Consider the following 12529-nt stretch of genomic DNA (forward strand, 5'->3'; position numbering starts at 1 on the left):
TTCGAACAAAACTAACTCACTTATTTAGTGAATCCTACTACACTCATTCATTCAATGAAACAGACTGCACATGATCATTTAATGAAGGTACTCTTAACGCAATGATTCAACCAAACAAATTGCACACATTTAGTTCATGAAGCAAACTGCATTTGTCAATTCAATGAATACAGCTACTCATTCATTCAATGTCACAAGCTTCACACATTGTCTCAATCAAACTGCGCACATTCACTCCATGAACCAAACTGCACGTGTTTAATCAATGAGCAGAGCTTCTCTCATCAGTCAATGATGAACTTAACGCTTTCATTCAATGAAACAAACAGATTTCGTTGAATCATTGAATCAAATTCTAATGATGGATTCAATGTAGATTAGATTACATTAGATTAGATTACATTACAATAGATTACATTAGATTAGAATAGGTTGCATTAGAGTACATTACATTAGATTACTTTAGATTAGAGTAGATTACATTAGATTACATTACATTAGATTAGATTACATTAGATTAGATTAGTTTTAGATTAGATTAGATTACATTACATTAGATTACATTACATTTGATTACATTACATTTGATTACATTAGATTACATTATATTAGATAACATTAGATTAGATTCGATTAGATTACATTAGATTAGTTTACAATATATTGCATTTGATAGGATTACATTAGATTACATAACATTAGATTACATTACATTAGATTAGATTACATTAGATTACATTACATTTCATTAGATCATATTAGATTAGATTACATTAGATTAGATTAGATTAGATTACATTAGATTAGGTTAGATTACATTAGAATACATTAGATTAGATCACATTAGATTAAAATACATTAGATTAGATTAGATTAGATTAGATTACATCAGGTTAGACTAGATTACATTACATTAGATTACATTAGATTAGATTAGATTAGATTAGATTAGACAACATTTGATTAGATTATATTACAATAGATTACATTAGATTAGATTACATCAGATTAGATTAGATTAGATTAGATTACATTACATTTGATTACATTAGATTACATAACATTAGATTAGATTAGTATAGATTACATTAGGTTAGATTAGATTAGATTACATTCGATTAGATTAGATTACATTAGACTCGATTAGATTAGATTAGATTAGATTAGATTAGATTAGAGTAGAGGATCTTTCATTCCTTCACAGCCACAAACTAAACGCAATTAATGAACCCACCTGCAAACATTTATTCAATGGGGAACAGTGTAAGTCGTATTCCGATGTATCTAGCTTTTGCCATTCATTCAATGAAATAAACTGCACGCGTTCATGCACTGATAAAAACTGCATGCATTCATTAAATGAAACAGAGTGCACGTGTTAATTCAATGAGTAAAGCTTTTCTTTTTTATTCCCTTTCTTGAGCTTAGCACTTTCATTCAATGAAACCAAAAGCTTCATTGAATCATTGAGTCAAACTGCCATCATTGACTCAATGAATCAAACAGCATTAATGGATTCCATCGAACAAACGTAACTAATTTACTTCGTGAATCAAACTGCACACATTCATTCAATGAAATGCTTTGTATGTCTCAATTAAAAGAGTCGAGCTCCAGCCATTCATTCAATGCCACGAGCAAAACGCATTCATTCAATGGAGCATACTGCACTCATGATACAGACTGCACGTGTTAAATCAATGAGTAGAGCTTCTCTCATTCATTCAATGGGTCAAGCTTAACGCTTTCATTCAAAGAAACAAACTGCATTCATTGAAACATTGCATCAAACAACAATCATTGATTCAATGAATCAAACCTTGTTTCAATGGAACAAACCCTTCTCCCTTATTTAGTGAACCAAACTGCATATTCATTGCATATTCAATGAAAGAGGCTGCATTTGTCAATTCAATGAGTAGAGCTACTCTCATTCATTGAATGGCACTAGTTTCACGCATTGTCCCTGTCAAACTGCACACGTTTACTAGATGAACCAAACTGCCCGTCTTAATTCAATGAATAGAGCTTCTTTCATTCATTCAATGTGTCAAGCTCACTGCTTTCATTTAATGAAACAAACTGCATTGATTGAATCGTTGAATCAAACTAGAATCATTGATTCAATTAATCAAACCTTATTCCTTGTTTCATTCGAACAAACCTAACTCACTTATTTAGTGAATCCTACTACACTCATTCATTCAATGAAACAGACTGCACATGATCATTTAATGAAGGTACTCTTAACGCAATGATTCAACCAAACAAATTGCACACATTTAGTTCATGAAGCAAACTGCATTTGTCAATTCAATGAATACAGCTACTCATTCATTCAATGTCACAAGCTTCACACATTATGTCAATCAAACTGTGCACATTCACTCCATGAACCTTACTGCACGTGTTTAATCAATGAGCAGAGCTTCTCTCATCAGTCAATGATGAACTTAACGCTTTCATTCAATGAAACAAACAGATTTCGTTGAATCATTGAATCAAATTCTAATGATGGATTCAATGTAGATTAGATTACATTAGATTAGATTACATTACAATAGATTACATTAGATTAGAATTGGTTGCATTAGATTACATTACATTAGATTACTTTAGATTAGAGTAGATTACATTAGATTACATTACATTAGATTAGATTACATTAGATTAGATTAGTTTTAGATTAGATTAGATTACATTACATTAGATTACATTACATTTGATTACATTACATTTGATTACATTAGATTACATTATATTAGATAACATTAGATTAGATTCGATTAGATTACATTAGATTAGTTTACAATATATTGCATTTGATAGGATTACATTAGATTACATAACATTAGATTACATTACATTAGATTAGATTACATTAGATTACATTACATTTCATTAGATCATATTAGATTAGATTACATTAGATTAGATTAGATAAGATTACATTAGATTAGGTTAGATTACATTAGATTACATTAGTTTAGAATAGATTACATTACATTAGATTACATTAGATAAGATCACATTACATTAGATTACATTAGATTAGATTAGATTAGATTAGATTAGATTAGACTACATTTGATTAGATTATATTACAATAGATTACATTAGATTAGATTACATCAGATTAGATTAGATTAGATTACATTTGATTACATTAGATTACATAACATTAGATTAGATTAGTATAGATTACATTAGGTTAGATTAGATTAGATTACATTCGATTAGATTAGAGTACATTAGACTCGATTACATTAGATTAGATTAGATTAGATTAGAGTAGAGGATCTTTCATTCCTTCACAGCCACAAACTAAACGCAATTAATGAACCCACCTGCAAACATTCATTCAATGGGGAACAGTGTAAGTCGTATTCCAATGAATCTAGCTTTTGCCATTCATTCAATGAAATAAACTGCACGCGTTCATGCACTGATAAAAACTGCATGCATTCATTAAATGAAACAGAGTGCACGTGTTAATTCAATGAGTAAAGCTTTTCTTTTTTATTCCCTTTCTCGAGCTTAGCACTTTCATTCAATGAAACCAAAAGCTTCATTGAATCATTGAGTCAAACTGCCATCATTGACTCAATGAATCAAACAGCATTAATGGATTCCATCGAACAAACGTAACTAATTTACTTCGTGAATCAAACTGCACACATTCATTCAATGAAATGCTTTGTATGTCTCAATTAAAAGAGTCGAGCTCCAGCCATTCATTCAATGCCACGAGCAAAACGCATTCATTCAATGGAGCATACTGCACTCATGATACAGACTGCACGTCTTAAATCAATGAGTAGAGCTTCTCTCATTCATTCAATGGGTCAAGCTTAACTCTTTCATTCAAAGAAACAAACTGCATTCATTGAAACATTGCATCAAACAACAATCATTGATTCAATGAATCAAACCTTGTTTCAATGGAACAAACCTATCTCCCTTATTTAGTGAACCAAACTGCATATTCATTGCATATTCAATGAAAGAGGCTGCATTTGTCAATTCAATGAGTAGAGCTACTCTCATTCATTGAATGGCACTAGTTTCACGCATTGTCCCTGTCAAACTGCACACGTTTACTAGATGAACTAAACTGCCCGTCTTAATTCAATGAATAGAGCTTCTTTCATTCATTCAATGTGTCAAGCTCACTGCTTTCATTTAATGAAACAAACTGCATTGATTGAATCGTTGAATCAAACTAGAATCATTGATTCAATTAATCAAACCTTATTCCTTGTTTCATTCGAACAAAACTAACTCACTTATTTAGTGAATCCTACTACACTCATTCATTCAATGAAACAGACTGCACATGATAATTTAATGAAGGTACTCTTAACGCAATGATTCAACCAAACAAATTGCACACATTTAGTTCATGAAGCAAACTGCATTTGTCAATTCAATGAATACAGCTACTCATTCATTCAATGTCACAAGCTTCACACATTGTCTCAATCAAACTGCGCACATTCACTCCATGAACCAAACTGCACGTGTTTAATCAATGAGCAGAGCTTCTCTCATCAGTCAATGATGAACTTAACGCTTTCATTCAATGAAACAAACAGATTTCGTTGAATCATTGAATCAAATTCTAATGATGGATTCAATGTAGATTAGATTACATTAGATTAGATTACATTACAATAGATTACATTAGATTAGAATAGGTTGCATTAGAGTACATTACATTAGATTACTTTAGATTAGAGTAGATTACATTAGATTACATTACATTAGATTAGATTACATTAGATTAGATTAGTTTTAGATTAGATTAGATTACATTACATTTGATTACATTAGATTACATTATATTAGATAACATTAGATTACATTACATTATATCACATTAGATTAGATTAGATTAGATTAGATTAGATTAGATTACATTAGATTAGATCACATTAGATTAGATTAGATTAGATTAGATTACATCAGGTAAGACTAGATTACATTACATTAGATTACATTACATTAGATTAGATTAGATTAGATTAGAGTCGACTACATTTGATTAGATTATATTACAATAGATTACATTAGATTAGATTACATCAGATTAGATTAGATTACATTACATTACATTACATTTGATTACATTAGATTACATAACATTAGATTAGATTAGTATAGATTACATTAGGTTAGATTAGATTAGATTACATTAGATTGGATTAGATTACATTAGACTCGATTAGATTAGATTAGATTAGATTAGATTAGAGTAGAGGTTCTTTCATTCCTTCACAGCCACAAACTAAACGCAATTAATGAACCCACCTGCAAACATTCATTCAATGGGGAACAGTGTAAGTCGTATTCCAATGAATCTAGCTTTTGCCATTCATTCAATGAAATAAACTGCACGCGTTCATGCACTGATAAAAACTGCATGCATTCATTAAATGAAACAGAGTGCACGTGTTAATTCAATGAGTAAAGCTTTTCTTTTTTATTCCCTTTCTCGAGCTTAGCACTTTCATTCAATGAAACCAAAAGCTTCATTGAATCATTGAGTCAAACTGCCATCATTGACTCAATGAATCAAACAGCATTAATGGATTCCATCGAACAAACGTAACTAATTTACTTCGTGAATCAAACTGCACACATTCATTCAATGAAATGCTTTGTATGTCTCAATTAAAAGAGTCGAGCTCCAGCCATTCATTCAATGCCACGACAAAACGCATTCATTCAATGGAGCATACTGCACTCATGATACAGACTGCACGTCTTAAATCAATGAGTAGAGCTTCTCTCATTCATTCAATGGGTCAAGCTTAACGCTTTCATTCAAAGAAACAAACTGCATTCATTGAAACATTGCATCAAACAACAATCATTGATTCAATGAATCAAACCTTGTTTCAATGGAACAAACTATCTCCCTTATTTAGTGAACCAAACTGCATATTCATTGCATATTCAATGAAAGAGGCTGCATTTGTCAATTCAATGAGTAGAGCTACTCTCATTCATTGAATGGCACTAGTTTCACGCATTGTCCCTGTCAAACTGCACACGTTTACTAGATGAACCAAACTGCCCGTCTTAATTCAATGAATAGAGCTTCTTTCATTCATTCAATGTGTCAAGCTCACTGCTTTCATTTAATGAAACAAACTGCATTGATTGAATCGTTGAATCAAACTAGAATCATTGATTCAATTAATCAAACCTTATTCCTTGTTTCATTCGAACAAACCTAACTCACTTATTTAGTGAATCCTACTACACTCATTCATTCAATGAAACAGACTGCACATGATCATTTAATGAAGGTACTCTTAACGCAATGATTCAACCAAACAAATTGCACACATTTAGTTCATGAAGCAAACTGCATTTGTCAATTCAATGAATACAGCTACTCATTCATTCAATGTCACAAGCTTCACACATTATGTCAATCAAACTGCGCACATTCACTCCATGAACCTTACTGCACGTCTTTAATCAATGAGCAGAGCTTCTCTCATCAGTCAATGATGAACTTAACGCTTTCATTCAATGAAACAAACAGATTTCGTGAATCATTGAATCAAATTCTAATGATGGATTCAATGTAGATTAGATTACATTACAATAGATTACATTAGATTAGAATTGGTTGCATTAGATTACATTACATTAGATTACTTTAGATTAGAGTAGATTACATTAGATTACATTACATTAGATGAGATTACATTAGATTAGATTAGTTTTAGATTAGATTAGATTACATTACATTAGATTACATTACATTTGATTACATTAGATTACATTATATTAGATAACATTAGATTACATTAGATTAGATCACATTAGATTAGATTAGATTAGATTAGATTAGATTACATTAGATTACTTTAGATTACATTAGATTAGATCACATTAGATTAGATTAGATTAGATTAGATTACATCGGGTAAGACTAGATTACATTACATTAGATTACATTACATTAGATTAGATTAGATTAGATTAGATTCGACTACATTTGATTAGATTATATTACAATAGATTACATTAGATTAGATTACATCAGATTAGATTAGATTACATTAGACTCGATTACATTAGATTAGATTAGATTAGATTAGATTAGAGTAGAGGTTCTTTCATTCCTTCACAGCCACAAACTAAACGCAATTAATGAACCCACCTGCAAACATTCATTCAATGGGGAACAGTGTAAGACGTATTCCAATGAATCTAGCTTTTGCCATTCATTGAATGAAATAAACTGCACGCGTTCATGCACTGATAAAAACTGCATGCATTCATTAAATGAAACAGAGTGCACGTGTTAATTCAATGAGTAAAGCTTTTCTTTTTTATTCCCTTTCTCGAGCTTAGCACTTTCATTCAATGAAACCAAAAGCTTCATTGAATCATTGAGTCAAACTGCCATCATTGACTCAATGAATCAAACAGCATTAATGGATTCCATCGAACAAACGTAACTAATTTACTTCGTGAATCAAACTGCACACATTCATTCAATGAAATGCTTTGTATGTCTCAATTAAAAGAGTCGAGCTCCAGCCATTCATTCAATGCCACGAGCAAAACGCATTCATTCAATGGAGCATACTGCACTCATGATACAGACTGCACGTCTTAAATCAATGAGTAGAGCTTCTCTCATTCATTCAATGGGTCAAGCTTAACTCTTTCATTCAAAGAAACAAACTGCATTCATTGAAACATTGAATCAAACAACAATCATTGATTCAATGAATCAAACCTTGTTTCAATGGAACAAACCCTTCTCCCTTATTTAGTGAACCAAACTGCATATTCATTGCATATTCAATGAAAGAGGCTGCATTTGTCAATTCAATGAGTAGAGCTACTCTCATTCATTGAATGGCACTAGTTTCACGCATTGTCCCTGTCAAACTGCACACGTTTACTAGATGAACCAAACTGCCCGTCTTAATTCAATGAATAGAGCTTCTTTCATTCATTCAATGTGTCAAGCTCACTGCTTTCATTTAATGAAACAAACTGCATTGATTGAATCGTTGAATCAAACTAGAATCATTGATTCAATTAATCAAACCTTATTCCTTGTTTCATTCGAACAAAACTAACTCTCTTATTTAGTGAATCCTACTACACTCATTCATTCAATGAAACAGACTGCACATGATCATTTAATGAAGGTACTCTTAACGCAATGATTCAACCAAACAAATTGCACACATTTAGTTCATGAAGCAAACTGCATTTGTCAATTCAATGAATACAGCTACTCATTCATTCAATGTCACAAGCTTCACACATTGTCTCAATCAAACTGCGCACATTCACTCCATGAACCAAACTGCACGTGTTTAATCAATGAGCAGAGCTTCTCTCATCAGTCAATGATGAACTTAACGCTTTCATTCAATGAAACAAACAGATTTCGTTGAATCATTGAATCAAATTCTAATGATGGATTCATGTAGATTAGATTACATTAGATTAGATTACATTACAATAGATTACATTAGATTAGAATTGGTTGCATTAGATTACATTACATTAGATTACTTTAGATTAGAGTAGATTACATTAGATTACATTACATTAGATTAGATTACATTAGATTAGATTAGTTTTAGATTAGATTAGATTACATTACATTAGATTACATTACATTTGATTACATTACATTTGATTACATTAGATTACATTATATTAGATAACATTAGATTAGATTCGATTAGATTACATTAGATTAGTTTACAATATATTACATTTGATAGGATTACATTAGATTACATAACATTAGATTACATTACATTAGATTAGATTACATTAGATGAGATTAGATTAGATTAGATTAAATTAGATTAGATTAGATTTGACTACATTTGATTAGATTATATTACAATAGATTACATTAGATTAGATTACATCAGATTAGATTAGATTAGATTAGATTACATTCGATTAGATTAGATTACATTAGACTCGATTAGATTAGATTAGATTAGATTAGATTAGATTAGAGTAGAGGATCTTTCATTCCTTCACAGCCACAAACTAAACGCAATTAATGAACCCACCTGCAAACATTCATTCAATGGGGATCAGTGTAAGTCGTATTCCAATGAATCTAGCTTTTGCCATTCATTCAATGAAATAAACTGCACGCGTTCATGCACTGATAAAAACTGCATGCATTCATTAAATGAAACAGAGTGCACGTGTTAATTCAATGAGTAAAGCTTTTCTTTTTTATTCCCTTTCTCGAGCTTAGCACTTTCATTCAATGAAACCAAAAGCTTCATTGAATCATTGAGTCAAACTGCCATCATTGACTCAATGAATCAAACAGCATTAATGGATTCCATCGAACAAACGTAACTAATTTACTTCGTGAATCAAACTGCACACATTCATTCAATGAAATGCTTTGTATGTCTCAATTAAAAGAGTCGAGCTCCAGCCATTCATTCAATGCCACGAGCAAAACGCATTCATTCAATGGAGCATACTGCACTCATGATACAGACTGCACGTCTTAAATCAATGAGTAGAGCTTCTCTCATTCATTCAATGGGTCAAGCTTAACGCTTTCATTCAAAGAAACAAACTGCATTCATTGAAACATTGCATCAAACAACAATCATTGATTCAATGAATCAAACCTTGTTTCAATGGAACAAACCTATCTCCCTTATTTAGTGAACCAAACTGCATATTCATTGCATATTCAATGAAAGAGGAATATTCATTTGTCAATTCAATGAGTAGAGCTACTCTCATTCATTGAATGGCACTAGTTTCACGCATTGTCCCTGTCAAACTGCACACGTTTACTAGATGAACCAAACTGCCCGTCTTAATTCAATGAATAGAGCTTCTTTCATTCATTCAATGTGTCAAGCTCACTGCTTTCATTTAATGAAACAAACTGCATTGATTGAATCGTTGAATCAAACTAGAATCATTGATTCAATTAATCAAACCTTATGCCTTGTTTCATTCGAACAAACCTAACTCACTTATTTAGTGAATCCTACTACACTCATTCATTCAATGAAACAAACTGCACATGATAATTTAATGAAGGTACTCTTAACGCAATGATTCAACCAAACAAATTGCACACATTTAGTTCATGAAGCAAACTGCATTTGTCAATTCAATGAATACAGCTACTCATTCATTCAATGTCACAAGCTTCACACATTATGTCAATCAAACTGCGCACATTCACTCCATGAACCTTACTACACGTGTTTAATCAATGAGCAGAGCTTCTCTCATCAGTCAATGATGAACTTAACGCTTTCATTCAATGAAACAAACAGATTTCGTTGAATCATTGAATCAAATTCTAATGATGGATTCAATGTAGATTAGATTACATTAGATTAGATTACATTACAATAGATTACATTAGATTAGAATAGGTTGCATTAGAGTACATTACATTAGATTACTTTAGATTAGAGTAGATTACATTAGATTACATTACATTAGATTAGATTACAATAGATTAGATTAGTTTTAGATTAGATTAGATTACATTACATTAGATTACATTACATTTGATTACATTACATTTGATTACATTAGATTACATTATATTAGATAACATTAGATTAATTTCGATTAGATTACATTAGATTAGTTTACAATATATTACATTTGATAGGATTACATTAGATTACATAACATTAGATTACATTACATTTCATTAGATCATATTAGATTTCATTACATTTCATTAGATCATATTAGATTAGATTTCATTAGATTAGATTAGATTAGATTACATTAGATTAAATTAGATTACATTAGATTACATTACATTAGATTACATTAGATTAGATCACATTAGATTACATTACATTTCATTAGATCATATTAGATTAGATTACATTAGATTACATTAGATTACATTACATTAGAATAGATTAGATTAGATTAGATTAGATTAGATTAGATTACATTACATTAGATTACATTACATTTGATTACATTACATTTGATTACATTAGATTAGATAACATTAGATTACATTACATTTCATTAGATCATATTAGATTAGATTACATTAGATTAGATTAGATTAGATTAGATTACATTAGATTAGATTAGATTAGATTACATCAGGTTAGACTAGATTAGATTACATTAGATTACATTACATTAGATTAGATTACATTAGATTAGATTAGATTAGACTACATTTGATTAGATTATATTACAATAGATTACATTAGATTAGATTACATCAGATTAGATTAGATTAGATTACATTACATTACATTTGATTACATTAGATTACATAACATTAGATTAGATTAGTATAGATTACATTAGGTTAGATTAGATTAGATTACATTAGATTAGATTAGATTACATTAGACTCGATTAGATTAGATTAGATTAGATTAGATTAGAGTAGAGGTTCTTTCATTCCTTCACAGCCACAAACTAAACGCAATTAATGAACCCACCTGCAAACATTCATTCAATGGGGAACAGTGTAAGTCGTATTCCAATGAATCTAGCTTTTGCCATTCATTCAATGAAATAAACTGCACGCGTTCATGCACTGATAAAAACTGCATGCATTCATTAAATGAAACAGAGTGCACGTGTTAATTCAATGAGTAAAGCTTTTCTTTTTTATTCCCTTTCTCGAGCTTAGCACTTTCATTCAATGAAACCAAAAGCTTCATTGAATCATTGAGTCAAACTGCCATCATTGACTCAATGAATCAAACAGCATTAATGGATTCCATCGAACAAACGTAACTAATTTACTTCGTGAATCAAACTGCACACATTCATTCAATGAAATGCTTTGTATGTCTCAATTAAAAGAGTCGAGCTCCAGCCATTCATTCAATGCCACGAGCAAAACGCATTCATTCAATGGAGCATACTGCACTCATGATACAGACTGCACGTCTTAAATCAATGAGTAGAGCTTCTCTCATTCATTCAATGGGTCAAGCTTAACGCTTTCATTCAAAGAAACAAACTGCATTCATTGAAACATTGAATCAAACAACAATCATTGATTCAATGAATCAAACCTTGTTTCAATGGAACAAACCTATCTCCCTTATTTAGTGAACCAAACTGCATATTCATTGCATATTCAATGAAAGAGGAATATTCATTTGTCAATTCAATGAGTAGAGCTACTCTCATTCATTGAATGGCACTAGTTTCACGCATTGTCCCTGTCAAACTGCACACGTTTACTAGATGAACCAAACTGCCCGTCTTAATTCAATGAATAGAGCTTCTTTCATTCATTCAATGTGTCAAGCTCACTGCTTTCATTTAATGAAACAAACTGCATTGATTGAATCGTTGAATCAAACTAGAATCATTGATTCAATTAATCAAACCTTATTCCTTGTTTCATTCGAACAAAACTAACTCACTTATTTAGTGAATCCTACTACACTCATTCATTCAATGAAACAGACTGCACATGATCATTTAATGAAGGTACTCTTAACGCAATGATTCAACCAAACAAATTGCA

Source organism: Chiloscyllium punctatum, chromosome 50 (assembly GCF_047496795.1).
Source record: "Chiloscyllium punctatum isolate Juve2018m chromosome 50, sChiPun1.3, whole genome shotgun sequence".
Taxonomy (NCBI): domain Eukaryota; kingdom Metazoa; phylum Chordata; class Chondrichthyes; order Orectolobiformes; family Hemiscylliidae; genus Chiloscyllium; species Chiloscyllium punctatum.